Here is a 13,292-nt window from a genome sequence, read left to right as displayed (position 1 = left end):
TTTAGAATCATGAGACACAGTATTCTAGCTCAGAAAGTAGATCGCTCGCTTGGCATACGAATAACGCGGTGATAACAACTTTTTTAAAAAGAAGAACGTGGAACTAAATATTGGATGTAGGAACATATTTTCAGATAAGGTTGTCTTGTTTCAACTATTTAGATCATGGTTAAGACTTTATTTTCTGAGGTAAGAGGATTTTAATAACAATTGATGATGGTTTAACTAAACCATAAGTTGTAGCGAAAATACAGAAACATACAAGATGTTCTGCATGTAGATGAAACAAATTTGTAACGAATAGCCAACAAATTACGTCAATGGAATATATGTTCCAGGAAAAAATAACCCCGCTAAATTTCAGATGCAAAACTCATATTTACACCGCACCTTAATACAAAATTAATAAATTGTCTTTTAATTAATACAAAAAATTGTCTAATATACATCTATTGTGGATTAAAAAAAAAAAAGAACGAGCCGAGGTAAAAATAAAATCATGGAAATAAAGACTAAAATTGGTTTAAAAATATCGGTTCTCAGTCAATAAAACATAAATCTATAAAAGCAGTAGAAATAAATTGACTGATTATATTTCGGGATATTTTTATGGCTATACAAAGCTACCATTTACTGAAAATACAAATCAACATGCAAGGCCGTATCCAGTGAAAGGGGCAGGGTTTTCAACCCCCCGAAATGTTTGTCTGAAGCATACATAAATTGCATTAAAACATATTTTTGATGCTTTATATACATACATATATATATATATATATATATATATATATATATATATATATATATATATATATATATATATATAGTTCAGATCGCGGTTGCCACATGCCTTAATCTGCGTTTCTAGAAATTGTGTATTACCCCTGACGATCTTCTCGAAGTTGAGAGTAACACAGCAAGAATATGGATTGAGCCTGGCTTGAATCTGCATCAGTAGATGCAAGTGGAGAATTAAGAATCGAGCCAGTTTGTGGGGATCACATGATGAAGTTTCAGTAGTCAATGAAAGACAAGCTTCGTCAGCAGCTACATTTGTTCTCAGTAGATTCTCAGTAGGGAGTCCTTAGTTCCAAGAAAAACTGATCCACTCAAGTCGTGGAAGTCTTATAATAATGGGTCTCAGAAATAGCTATACAAAGTTGCTATCAAATTATTGTCCATGGCCGCCACCGATGCAACTCGGCCAAATAGCAACCGAAACTGTAAAACATGTAATTTTTTATAGCAACAGATATGTCAACTGAATCGGATTTTTATGCCAACACCAGATATATATAATTCATCAAGTTTTATGTACCCATCAAAAGCTACGAGCCTGAGAATATTTGTATGATTTTTGAGAAAGTGCGGGAACGCCCTTAAAAAGTCAATTCATCTTAATAAAAATCAAATATTCGGCATATCAGAGAACCATACTCTAAGGGTTGCTAGCTTCAATATGAAAATATATGAAATTCTGTAAGATTTGCCAGAAGAAAATTCAGGGATGTGTCTCTATTTGTTCTGTGTTTTTTTTCAGCATGATCATATCCAACTAATAGTCCTATAAGACTGGGAGAGGGCTCGCTCAAACGGAAATTACAGTTCTAGTTCCCCATTTTGTAACCCAACCGATAGGAAGGCAACTGGATTTCCCTGCTCCTTTTTTTATCAAAACCATCCGATCAAGATTTTAAGATAGCCATTTTGATCAGCATAGTTGAAAGGTCAAGTATAATGTCTCTGGGGATGACACGACCTTGCAAGTCCCTGGAGAAAAGGCTTATAAGTTCTGACATTTGTCTAGTGTTTGCATATAGTATTTGTTATTGGGAATTAAACATATGTTCTCGGGGGAGAGTGAATTTTAAGTACGGAGAATTTTCCATGGGGATTCCCCAAGGAGAGAATTTTCCGTAGGAAGGAAAGTTTCCTAACAACAACTTTCAAAGGTAAACTATACACGGGGGAATTTACAAGAATTCTCATACAAGATTCTTTTTATTTGATTAGCTTCCTCTTAGCAACATATTCCGAAAAAATTGTCCAGGGGAAATTTCAGGAGTCACAATAATCTGGGGGATTTTTCTGCGGGTTGGGGGATTTTCGGCTGAAAAGATTCTCTATGGGGGAATTTAACAGAAAGAAAATTTTCATTGAGACATTGGGAGGGGAGAATTTCCAGGAAAAATTTTCTACGGAGACAGGATCTCCTGCATGTTTTGAAAAACGGTTGGAAATTGAAAGATAATGCGTCTTTTTCAAACGAAAGTGGCTCAAAATATTTTCCCAGGCAAAATTGTCTGCAAGAAGTTTTTTGGGTGAATCTTCAGCAGGGATGGAATTTTCTGGGGATGAGGTATTTTACGCGAGATAAAGTTTTCAACTAGGAATTTTCCTGGGGGGGGGGGGGATTTTCCATTGACAAAAGGTGAATTTTCTGGAATTATTTGAAAAACGATCAGAGATTAAATAAAAACAAGACCCAAGAGCTCATATGGCACTTGTGACGAGGTTGGGACCTAAAATTAGACTCGGTTCTAGAGTTATCGTTTCATCATCCTAGCACGTCGAAAAGCACCGAGCTCGCCAAAGCACTAGGAATCGCTCCAATTCCCCCAAAGAGATCGGATCCGGTCCGCTTATGTCAATCACGTATCTATAACTTGTACAAATTCTAGACCTCCCTAAAGTACCTAATCCCCCCCAATAATCCCTAAAGTAGAAATCCCCCAACTCCCCCAAAGAGAGAGAATCCAGTCCGGTTATGTCAATCACATATCAAGAACTTGTGCTTATTCTTCCCATTAAGTTTCATCCCGATTTCTCCAGTCTAAGAGTTTTCCAAGATTTCCGTTTCCCTCCTCCATCCCCTATGTCCCGAATTGAAAATAGAGCATCTGAGACATGAGATCATTCTACATATCAAGTTTCATTAAGATCCGATCACCCATTCGTAAGATAAACATACCTCGATTTTCATGATTTCCCCTCCCTTCAGTTCCCCCCATGGTCGAACCAGGAAAACGACTGTGATCAAGTCAATGTGCAGGTCCCTGACACGCCTACCAATTTTCATCGTCCTAGCATCTAGCACGTCCGGAAGCACCGAACTCGTCAAAGCACTGGAAATCTCCCACAACTCCCCCAATGAAATCGGATCTGGTCTGGTTATGTCAATTACGTATCTAGGAATTGTGCTTATTCTTCCCACCAAGTTTCATCCTGATCTCTCCACTCTAAGCGTTTTTTAGAGATTTCCAGTTTCCCCTCCAACTCTTCCTAACGTCAACGGATCCGATCGGGATTTAAAATAAGAGCTCTGAGGAATGAGGTCCTTCTAAATATCAAGTTTCATTGAGATCTGATCACCCATTCGTAGAATGAAAATACCTCCGTTTTCATGATTTCCCCTCCCTTCAGCCCCTCCCAGATGGTCAAATCGGGGAAACGACTGTTATCAAGTCAATTTGTGCAGGTTCCTGACACGCCAATTAATTTTCATCGTCCTACCACGTCCAGAAGCACCGAACTCACCAGAGCACTGGAAATCCCCCCAGCTCCCCAAAGAGAGTGAATCTGGTCCGGTTATATCAATTATTTATCTAGGACTTATGCTTATTCTTCCCACCAAATTTCATCCCGATCTCTCCAATCTAAGCGTTTTCCAAGATTTCCGGTTTTTCTGTTCAACTCCCCCCAATGTCACCAGATTCGGTCAGGACTTAAAATAAGAGCTCTGAGACACGATATCCTTCAAACATCAAATTTCATTAAGATCCAATCACCCGTTCGTAAGTTAAAAATACCCAATCTTTTCTAATTTTGCAAATTATCCCCCCCCCCTTCCACCTCCTCCCGAGAGTGGATCCGGTCCGATCATGTCAATAACGTATCTAGGACATGTGCTTATTCTTCCCACCAAGTTTCATCCCGACCTCCACAATCTAAGCGTTTTCCGGTTTCCCCCTTCAACTCCCCACAATGTCACCGAATCCGGTTGGAATTTAAAGTAAAAGCTCTGAAACAGAAGGGCCTTCTAAATATCAAATTTCATTAAGATCCGATTACCCGTTCGTAAGTTAAAAATACCTCATTTTTTATAATTTGTCCGAATGAACCGTCCCACCACTCCCCCCAGATGGTCGAATCGGGAAAACGACTATTTCTAATTTAATCTGGTCTGGTCCCTGATACGCCTGCCGAATTTCATCGTCCTAGCTTATCTGGAAGTGCCCGAACTAGCAAAACTGGGACCAACAGCCAGACAGACCGACAGAAATTGCGATCGTTATATGTCACTTGGTAAATATCAAGTGCCATAGAAACTATTTTTTCGACTAAAAGTAAGGACCAATATTAAAACTTCAAACGAACAGAAATGATCCCGTATATGAGGGCAAATCCCCTGTTCCATACATCGATATTTTCGCTAATTTTTACTTTTTGTACTAATTATTTAAGAGCAATTCCAGAAACGCAAGAGCCGTCTAATTAGAGTAAGGAAATTCTTAAAAAAAAACTTTGGCGTGAAGAGCAAAGTATTCAGGAGGGGTCATACCCCTCAAATACAGAACAATTTCTGTTCTTTTAAGTTTTAGTGTTGCTCCTTACTTTCAGTTGATTTTTTTTTATTTAATCACTGAAAGGCTGAACTAATTCTCAGTGGAGAATATTGGCATGTTGCTGATTTGAATAGCCAAAAATAGCCAGTACATTATTTTTCTTTGTCCTGAGCTCGAGGAATTCCAAATCAGGGTTTTTGTAATATTACATAAGAAAACTAGTTTTTTTTAACTGAAAGTAAGGAGCGACATTAAAACTTAAAACGAACAGAAATTACTCCGTATATGAAATGGGTTGTCCCCTCCGCAATCCCTTGCTCTTTACACTAAAGTTTTTAATTGTTTTAAAAATCAGAATTGTGGCAAAGAGTCAAACTTTAGCATAAAGAGCGAGGGAGTGTGGAGGGGACAACCCATTTCACATACGGAGTAATTTCTGTTTGTTTTAAGTTTTAATGTCACTTCTTACTTTCAGTTAAAAAGAACTAGGTTTTTTTTTATGTAATTTCTGAACGTTTTTGAATTAATGCATGTTTGATTTTGGCTCTCCACACATAAATTATTAAAATGAAATTTGCATATTAATTCCTTTTTTGGCTAAATGGCTTTCTCTTAGTTTTGATCAGACGATTTTGAGAAATAAGGGGTGGGGAAAGCCTAGTTGCCCTGCAATTTTTCGGTTACATAAAAAGGCAACTATAAATTTTAATTTTTAACGAATGTTTTTATTAGTAAAAAATATAAGTAACTTAAGAATTAACTTACGTAACAAACTTTCATATTCTTAAATTTTTATTATGCATATGAGGGGGTTTGTACCCTCGTTAATACCTCGCTCTTTACACTAAATCGTAAGTTTTGTCCCAATTCTTTAAGAATGAACCCTGAATCCGAAAGGCCGTAGAATAAATAGTTGAAATTACTAAAAATACCATACCATGAAGAGTGAAGTATTTATCTCCTCCTAAATACCTCGCTCTTTATGCTAAAGTATTTTTAGAACCCCTCATATGCGTAATAATCTCTGTTCGTTTTAAGTTTCAATGCTACTCCTTACTTTCAATAGAAAAACCTTTCCATGTTTATTTTTTCACTTTTTTTTAGTAATTTTAGAAAACCATGCGCCCTTTTCATTGAATTTGTTCCCCCATGATATATTTCTCCAAGGAAAGATCCTCCCACATAGCTCCCTCCCCTCAACCCCAAAAAATCCCCTGAAAACGCTGTACACTTCCCAAAAACCATTATTATATGTAAACACTGGCCGAAGTTTGTAACTTGCAGCCCCTCCCCCAGGGACTGTGGGGGAGTAAGTCATTCCCAAGGACATAGTTATTATGGTTTTTGACTATGCGGAACAAAATTGCTATCTCAAAATTTTGATCCGTTGACCTTGGAAAAAAATGAGCCTAGGTCCCCTCCAATTTTTTTGGTCACTTAAGTATATTTCTTACAATTTAAGATTGTTTATTACTCACTATTGGGATTATAGCTGGCAAGACCAAAATGTTACCTGATAAATCCATTCAATATTTCTGTACGCTGTTCAGTGACTTTGCGGTTATTAAAAAGTCTTTACTTTTATGCTTGTTTTAAAGATAATTTTAATCGTATACTGAAAATAACTGATATCACAGCGGGTGTAAGACTATGAAAAGCTTTATAGATTAGTTTGTTGTTATCAGGCTACGTATTCACTTTTAACTAATAAATAAACATTCTTGCTTTTTATGCTTGGTTTCTGTGTTTTCAGTAAAGCGCTAGTTTTCTATAATCCTACAAACATAGCGAAATATGATTATCTGGTTTATTTGTACTACCTTTATTGACATATGTTAGATAGACTGTGAAGCAATATTATATAAAGAGCACTTGTCTGTTAAGCAAGACACCCCAAAGATTTACGCCGTCTAAGATACGGCAAAACCGGTTTGAATCAGTTATGATTTGCTTGTTTTGAGTGAGAAGAAGAAGTATTTTATTATTATTCAATACAATACAAAAATGAATGACAATACACTTATTCCCCCGCGAAAGGCTCCATGGCCAGGGATACAAGGGGGATAGAAAACTACGATGTATATATTTTCAATTTAATATTTAGAGGTGGTTAGGGGTTAGGCAAAGTTAAGTATTCAATATAATGCTTTCTGTTAAGTTCTCAATGCGTTCTGTATCTGCTTTCCATAATTCTTTGTTAATTTCCATAATTTTGTTTCTAAAGTATTATATCATCATCATGTTTTGGTACATTTTATTAAAATTAACCCAACTTCACTTCTTGAGGATATACTGCTTAAAGACAGGTACCAGACATTTTTAAATAAATTAAATATCATATCAGTTCCAAGTTAAAATCGATTTTTTTTACCTTTTTTCTTCCTTTTTTATTCGTCGTTTGTTTATGAATCTGGTTACAAAATAGTGAATTTTAATTCATTCGCCGAAGTTGGTTGTCAAGATAATTCCATATTACTTATTAAAATGAATTCTTTGGGTCATTTGAAAAAAAAAATCATGCAAAACGTTTGCAATTTATTCTGATTTTTAAGTAGATCATAATTCAGTTTTGTTTAGGATAAGATGATTTATAGCTGTAGCCTTTTTCAAAATAATGCCTTTGGACAACCCTAAAAATTACCAATTATCAGGGGAGTAGCTCCAACATTTTCATTCGGGGACAAGAGGGGTCAATAGCTGATATTCAAGGGGGATTGTTATTTTTTCCAAATTATTGGGGGAGCGAAAACTATCCTTCATGCCCCCCCCCCGAAATTATGCCTCTACCAATTATCCAATGTAATTTATTGTTAAGCAAGTTTGTAAATATCTTGGTACTTATCTGTAAGCCAGTATACACTGGAGAATTTGGATTTATAAAATCAGACAATAACCGGCTTATTGTTGTTTGTATTTGAAGACAATTAGCTGCGACCCAGTGGAAAACTACATGGTAGCTATATTTTAACAAATATCTTGTTCGTATTTTAGCTAGATTATATTTTGCATGCATCCCCACTCTACTTCACCCCAGCCCCTCCCCCTAATGTCCAAATATACAGCCCAAATTACATATATCATATCTATCTCCCAAGCGTCTAAGTTGCTTCAACTCCATATCTGTAGACCCAAAATCTCGTGTGTAATGGCTAACAGTAAGTACCAAGAAGTGCAAAAACTCTTGGCAGGGGTATACCGATAATTTTACTGTAGGGGAGTATGGGAGATCTTAGATATTTTTTCAGGACATTGAAAATATTCAATGTCCTTTTATAAAACGAATAAGAAAGTTGGGGGATCAGCAATATAAGATGACAAGTGGTTAGTAACTATAGAGAAACTTCACTATCAAAAAATAGTTTTCTCCTGCATCAAGTTAAGCTCTTTTTCGGGCAAATTTTGACTTATATTTGCAGATGGGCTAACAAAACATTTTAAATACATTTACTCAGACAAAAGTACAATCATTAGTCTATTAATGATTGATCGTACGAGGTGATTAGTAGAAATAGGCCTGTCGCTTCACTTTACAGTCTGAGCAATAGCGGTAACTTAGTGCAGAGGGACATATCTCGATGTTGTTTTTCCTTTGCACTTTGTAAAGACGGGAATGGAATCGCAAGAACTGGTAAAAATAATACGGTAAATGTTTAGATTTGTTCCAAGTGCTCTAAAGTGCGTATTACTGCATATAACAAGATTCTGACGATCCCATATTATTTCTTTGTCATTATTAGAGAAGCGCATTCATTTTTTAGGTGTCTAAAATCCCCCTCCAACGAGACTAAAAATTCGTAAGGTGGGTTTCCTTACATGTGACATTACCTATAGAGTGAAGGATATTAGTCCATGAGCCCCACGGGCAGCGGACCATGGTCTGTATTCTGTATTTATTTTAAAGATTAATAAAACTAAAAAAAAAAACCTCAAACGAGGCTTATTGAATAAATATAGAATATAGACCTCGCCCCGCTACTCAGGGTCTCATAGACTAATACGCTTTGCTCTATAGGAAATGTTTCGGTAAAATTCTAGTTGATCGACTTTTGACTATCTCAGAAAGAGGTTAGGTTAGGAAATTGAAACTTTCAGGGATGGGTCTAAAGGCTAAAGTATGTCCTGGGAAGATACCCACCTCCACTCCTTCTCCCTCTAGAGGGCCCTGAAATTTGCCTACATGACAGGTACCTGTTCATACCTATTGAAATTTTGACAAAACAACATTTTACCTTAATTTCTAGTTACTAGTTGCTTTTTTCTCTGCCTTTAGTTCTGAAATTGCAATTCCTGTTATTTGAGTAGAATTTTGAACCATATCAGTGTTTTTTTTTCAAAATTTAGGAAGTGTATTTGCATATCTTTAAAACCTTATAAAATGGAATTGAGCGAATTTATGAAGCTGAAAACAATTTTGTTGTACTTCAATTAAGCAGAAGATCTATTATGCAAGGTTTCACTTTTATAACACACATATTTTTAAAGGCCATCAAAGGTCAGGGCCCTCTAGATGGAGGAGTGGAGGTAGTTGCTTCAAAAAACCTTCCCAGGACATACTTTAGTCTGTAGATTCATTCCTGAAAGTTTCATTTTTCCTAACCTAAACCCTTACTTAGATAGCAAGAAGTCAATTAATTAGAATTTTACCAAGGGCTCTTAGAAGCAAAGAAATCTCCCCTGGATTCAAAGAATATGCCGACACTCGTCTATTTTCTAGCTAAAACGCTCCCTCGGCACCCTGAATGCCTTGTATTCTATGAGGCACTAGCCTACATGATCATAGCTATCACCCCCCATGGGACAGTCCCCCGCCTTAAAAGAGTAGACTATCCTTACTACAGGGACGTACAATGTTTTTTGGATCGAATAGTCATAAAAAATCGAAGGGGAAGTCAATAATAAAAAATAAATAGCTATTTGCTAATTTCAAGAAGATGTGAACAGAAATTTAATAAATCTAGAATTTCGGGGAGAAAAAATCCCAAGCCCCCCCCCCCTGGGTACTTTTATGCCGTTTTAAATGCGTTTGGCTAGACCGATCGTGAAATTGCTATGAGGAGCCTCCTTAAGAATGTTGTTAAGCTTGTTCTATAAAATATAAATAATTGTAATATAAAATCCTCAATGGACTACCTCACAACAGGAAAAAATGCCACATTCTCATCGCTAGGATATGTTATATTTCGTTACCTATTGTGTAACACATAATAAAATCCATACACATTACCTTATTTTCTTTTCAATCTCTGAACAACACTGAACTTGAAGAGAAGATAAAACTTGGCAAAACAAGGTCAGAGCAGCTCTTGTTGCGACACATACAAAAGGGTTTCTTCATAAACAAAGATTAAGGCCATATGGAACTCATTTCCATTTTTAGATAGGCGATCAACCTTTTGCTTTGAAAGGTGGTAAAACAAACTACAAAATTGCAAATGTAAATGTATCTAAATGACAACTTTTCAATGGAATTTAGGGTTGTTACCTAGACTGTCTGGATACTTCCTTCCGTTAACGATACAAAATCAAAATAATCTCATTGCAATCTTTATGATGATAATGTGGTTTGATTAAAGATATCCGTGCTGTCAGAGGCAAATTTCTTCTTGTTGTATTTGACTGATTTAGACTAAAAAGTTGATTCATCTTTCAGATGTTTTTTTTTTTGTAGAAATCTATTAGTCTCCGTGTTAAACAATGCCCTTTCAAGAGTAGTTTTTTCCGTAGAATTTTAAATCTATTTTTTCACTGTATATGTATATCAATCGAACACTCCAAAAGTAAGTAAATTCCTGTAAAATCCTAGTTAATCCTTAATCCTAGTAAAATCCTAGTATAACACGAATAATGCCTTCAATTTATGGGTAATGCATTTTAGTAATACCTAAGTTAACACGAACAAAATCTCATAATAATACCGTGAGTTTAGCTCAATTTGACAAAGAGCAGCTTCTTCTTTACATTTTAGTAGAACGGGTTGATAGTGCTTTGTTAGAACTAATCGTACAGAATCGAATTGTTCCTCGTAATCGTATCGAGCGATGTCCCTTCCACTAGTGTAAACTGCAAAAATTACATTTTCTATACACCTAAAAACAGAGGAAAGAGCGAACCCTGACTCACAGTTATTAAAAGTTGAGAAACGCGTTTTATACAAAGAAAAAAAAACACTATCCATTGGGAAAAAACTTCCATTTGAAGTTGATTCAAGAGTGATTGCTATTGTTTTGATTATCAAAAATTTGTGTGAAAAAAAATTCATTAGAGTCTCGAAAAAGAGCCTGTAGTCCCTCAAAAAATAACAATAAAATCGAATAAAAATGTAGATTTAAATCAACATTATCGAACCCCTGTCCATGAGAATTAAAGTCCTCCACCGAGAATTTTTTTTGGGGGGAGGGAAGCGGAGATGTGTCCTTTTTTTCTTCTTTTAATTCCCAGAGATGATCCTATAAAATTACAGGTCGTAGAATTCTAGGAGAAAACAACCTTGATCGGAGGCCTTTTCTGAGGGACAAAGAGAAAATTGGCGTTTCCAACCATTTTTGCCAAAAAACACCAATTGCGGCCTGGAGAGGGCTAAAATCTCGGGGCATACGAATTAAAGTATAGACCATTGATTTACTAGGATCCGAAACAATTAACTGGAGGTTTTGAGTCCACTACCTTGGCAAAGGAGGAAATTACATTGCTGCATTGCTAGCACAATATTTATTCCTAGTTCTATTTTTTCCAGGAACGCAATGACTCATTTAAAACCGACTACCTCTCTCTGCGTGTCTTATGTGCATTTCTCTTAATAGCCCCGTCACAAACTCTCACATATGGCATCGAATGTCGATATTTTTGAGTCATATCTGAATGAAACGGCTGGAAACCATGATAACGATGTCATTATAATCTCCATGCTAAAAAAACCCTATCCAGCGGTTTACAATCCTTCTCCTTAAGTGATAGCTAAAAGTGCATTAAAAAGAACTGTCAAATGGAAAAAAATGGTATTTACTTATTTTTGCTTTCATGAAACTAAATTGATTTCTTATGTGCAGATTCCCAAAATACCGGTTACAGCATATTTAATTGTGTGAAAAAGTTACATATATTCCCATGGGTAAGCTTAAGGTAGGTAGGAACTAAAACTTATATATTTAATGTCTAATTTTTACCAAATATCACATTGACTTCTTTAGTTTTGTTGCATAAATTATGCACAGATCCTTTTGAAAACTACTTTAAAGAAAGAAAAAAATAATAATATTAACTCAAAATTAAGTTAACACCACAATATTTTCCAGTTTGATTGTTCCAGTTCCCTGTGAACTAGGTTGGGTATAAATAGACTGGATGATCCTGATGGTTTGGGAGGTGCAGTCTCCCCATCAGGTTAGTCTTGTTGAAACGGCTGGAATTGTGGAAGCATGAAAGGTTAAACAAATTTCCACGTTTCGCCCAAATGCAACTCCATGTAAAGAGTCCAACCGATACTACGGCATTCTCGGCAAGCGATGCGTTGAAGGTTTCACTTGGGGCCTTCTTCGAAAAATCGGCAGGCTGAGATACTCCTTCGGAAACAAAGACAACCCCTCAGTGCAGGATGCTGGAGCATATGCTCGATGAAACACCTGACATCCCAGTCGTTCATCGCTGGGAAATTTTTGCGTTACAACATAGACATCATGTGAGTTTCAGAAACTCGATTCAACGGCATTGTGGAGGACTCAGAGATTAGTCGTCCCGAGGACGACTTTTCCTTCTGTTTTTTTAACTCCAGATCCCTTGATGGATCTGCATATGTTGGAGTAGCCTTATCTTAAGTCTCCTTGCATCGGGGTCACTTCTAGGGTGGGAACCTATCTCATATAGAATAGCAAGAGCGCGATATCAGGTGAACATATCAGCTATTATAACTTATGCTCCAACCAGAGATGTACTGGAAAGTAAAAAAGATCTTTTTTATTATTATTAACTTCTAACTTGTTCACTTAGGTAGGGGGAGTTGGGGGGAGGGTTAATTCTAAAAATTAGAATAAATGAGGTATTTTTAACTTACGAAGGAGTGATCGGATCTTAATGTAATTTCATATTTAGAAGGACCTCGTAACTCAGATCTCTTATTTTAAATCCCGGTCGGATCCAGCATAATCAGGGGGGGTTGGGGGGACGGGAAGTCTTGGAAAACACTTAAAGCGGAGAGATCAGGATGAAACTTGGTAGGAAGAATAAAACCAGTCCAAGACAAGTGACTGAAATAACCGAACCAAATTTTCTCTCTTTGGTGGAGTTGGGGGGGGGGGTAATTCGAAAAATTAGAAAAAATGAAGCATTTGTAACTTACGAACGGGTGATCATATCTTAATGAAATTTGATATTCAGAAGGATCTTATGCTTCAGAGCTCTTATTTTATTTCCAAACCAGATCTGGTAAAAATTGGGGGGAGTCCGATGGGGGAACCAGAATTCGTGCTGGAAGGGGAAAACAGAAATCTTGAAAAACGCTTAGAGTGGAGAGATTGGGATGAAATTAAGGAAGCTTTCATTTTACTACATGACGTCATTTGCAAAAGCGAAAATTGAGGCTCTTATAAATTATATTAAATTGCTTAAAGAGTAAAAAACTGGCAAATGCAAAAATATTTAAATATATTTTGACAATGGATTAAAGCAATTCAAAAACCTTAAAAAAGAAAACCAAAAGTTTGAAGCTTAGTAGAAGTTGTTGTCAGAAATTGG

General features: G+C 36.3%; 1 protein-coding gene across 2 annotated transcripts in view; it reads right to left on the bottom strand.

The window, feature by feature from the left end:
* Positions 1-9,981, bottom strand: part of LOC136029214 (golgin subfamily A member 2-like) — a 30,519-nt gene extending 20,538 nt beyond the window's left edge. Inside the window, exon 1 of one of the 2 annotated variants that reach the window (XM_065707413.1) lies at positions 9,790-9,981. The gene's annotated coding sequence lies outside the window, so the exon portion shown is untranslated. Of the gene's footprint in view, positions 1-9,695 lie in introns of both variants that reach the window. The other variant, XM_065707414.1, reaches the window with a different exon arrangement.
* Between the last annotated feature and the right edge of the window lie 3,311 nt (positions 9,982-13,292).

The sequence above is a fragment of the Artemia franciscana genome, chromosome 7 (genome assembly GCF_032884065.1).
Source record: "Artemia franciscana chromosome 7, ASM3288406v1, whole genome shotgun sequence".
In the NCBI taxonomy this organism is placed as follows: Eukaryota; Metazoa; Arthropoda; class Branchiopoda; order Anostraca; family Artemiidae; genus Artemia; species Artemia franciscana.
Note: the sequence above shows the minus strand (reverse complement) of the source record. Positions and strands in the feature narration are given on the sequence as shown.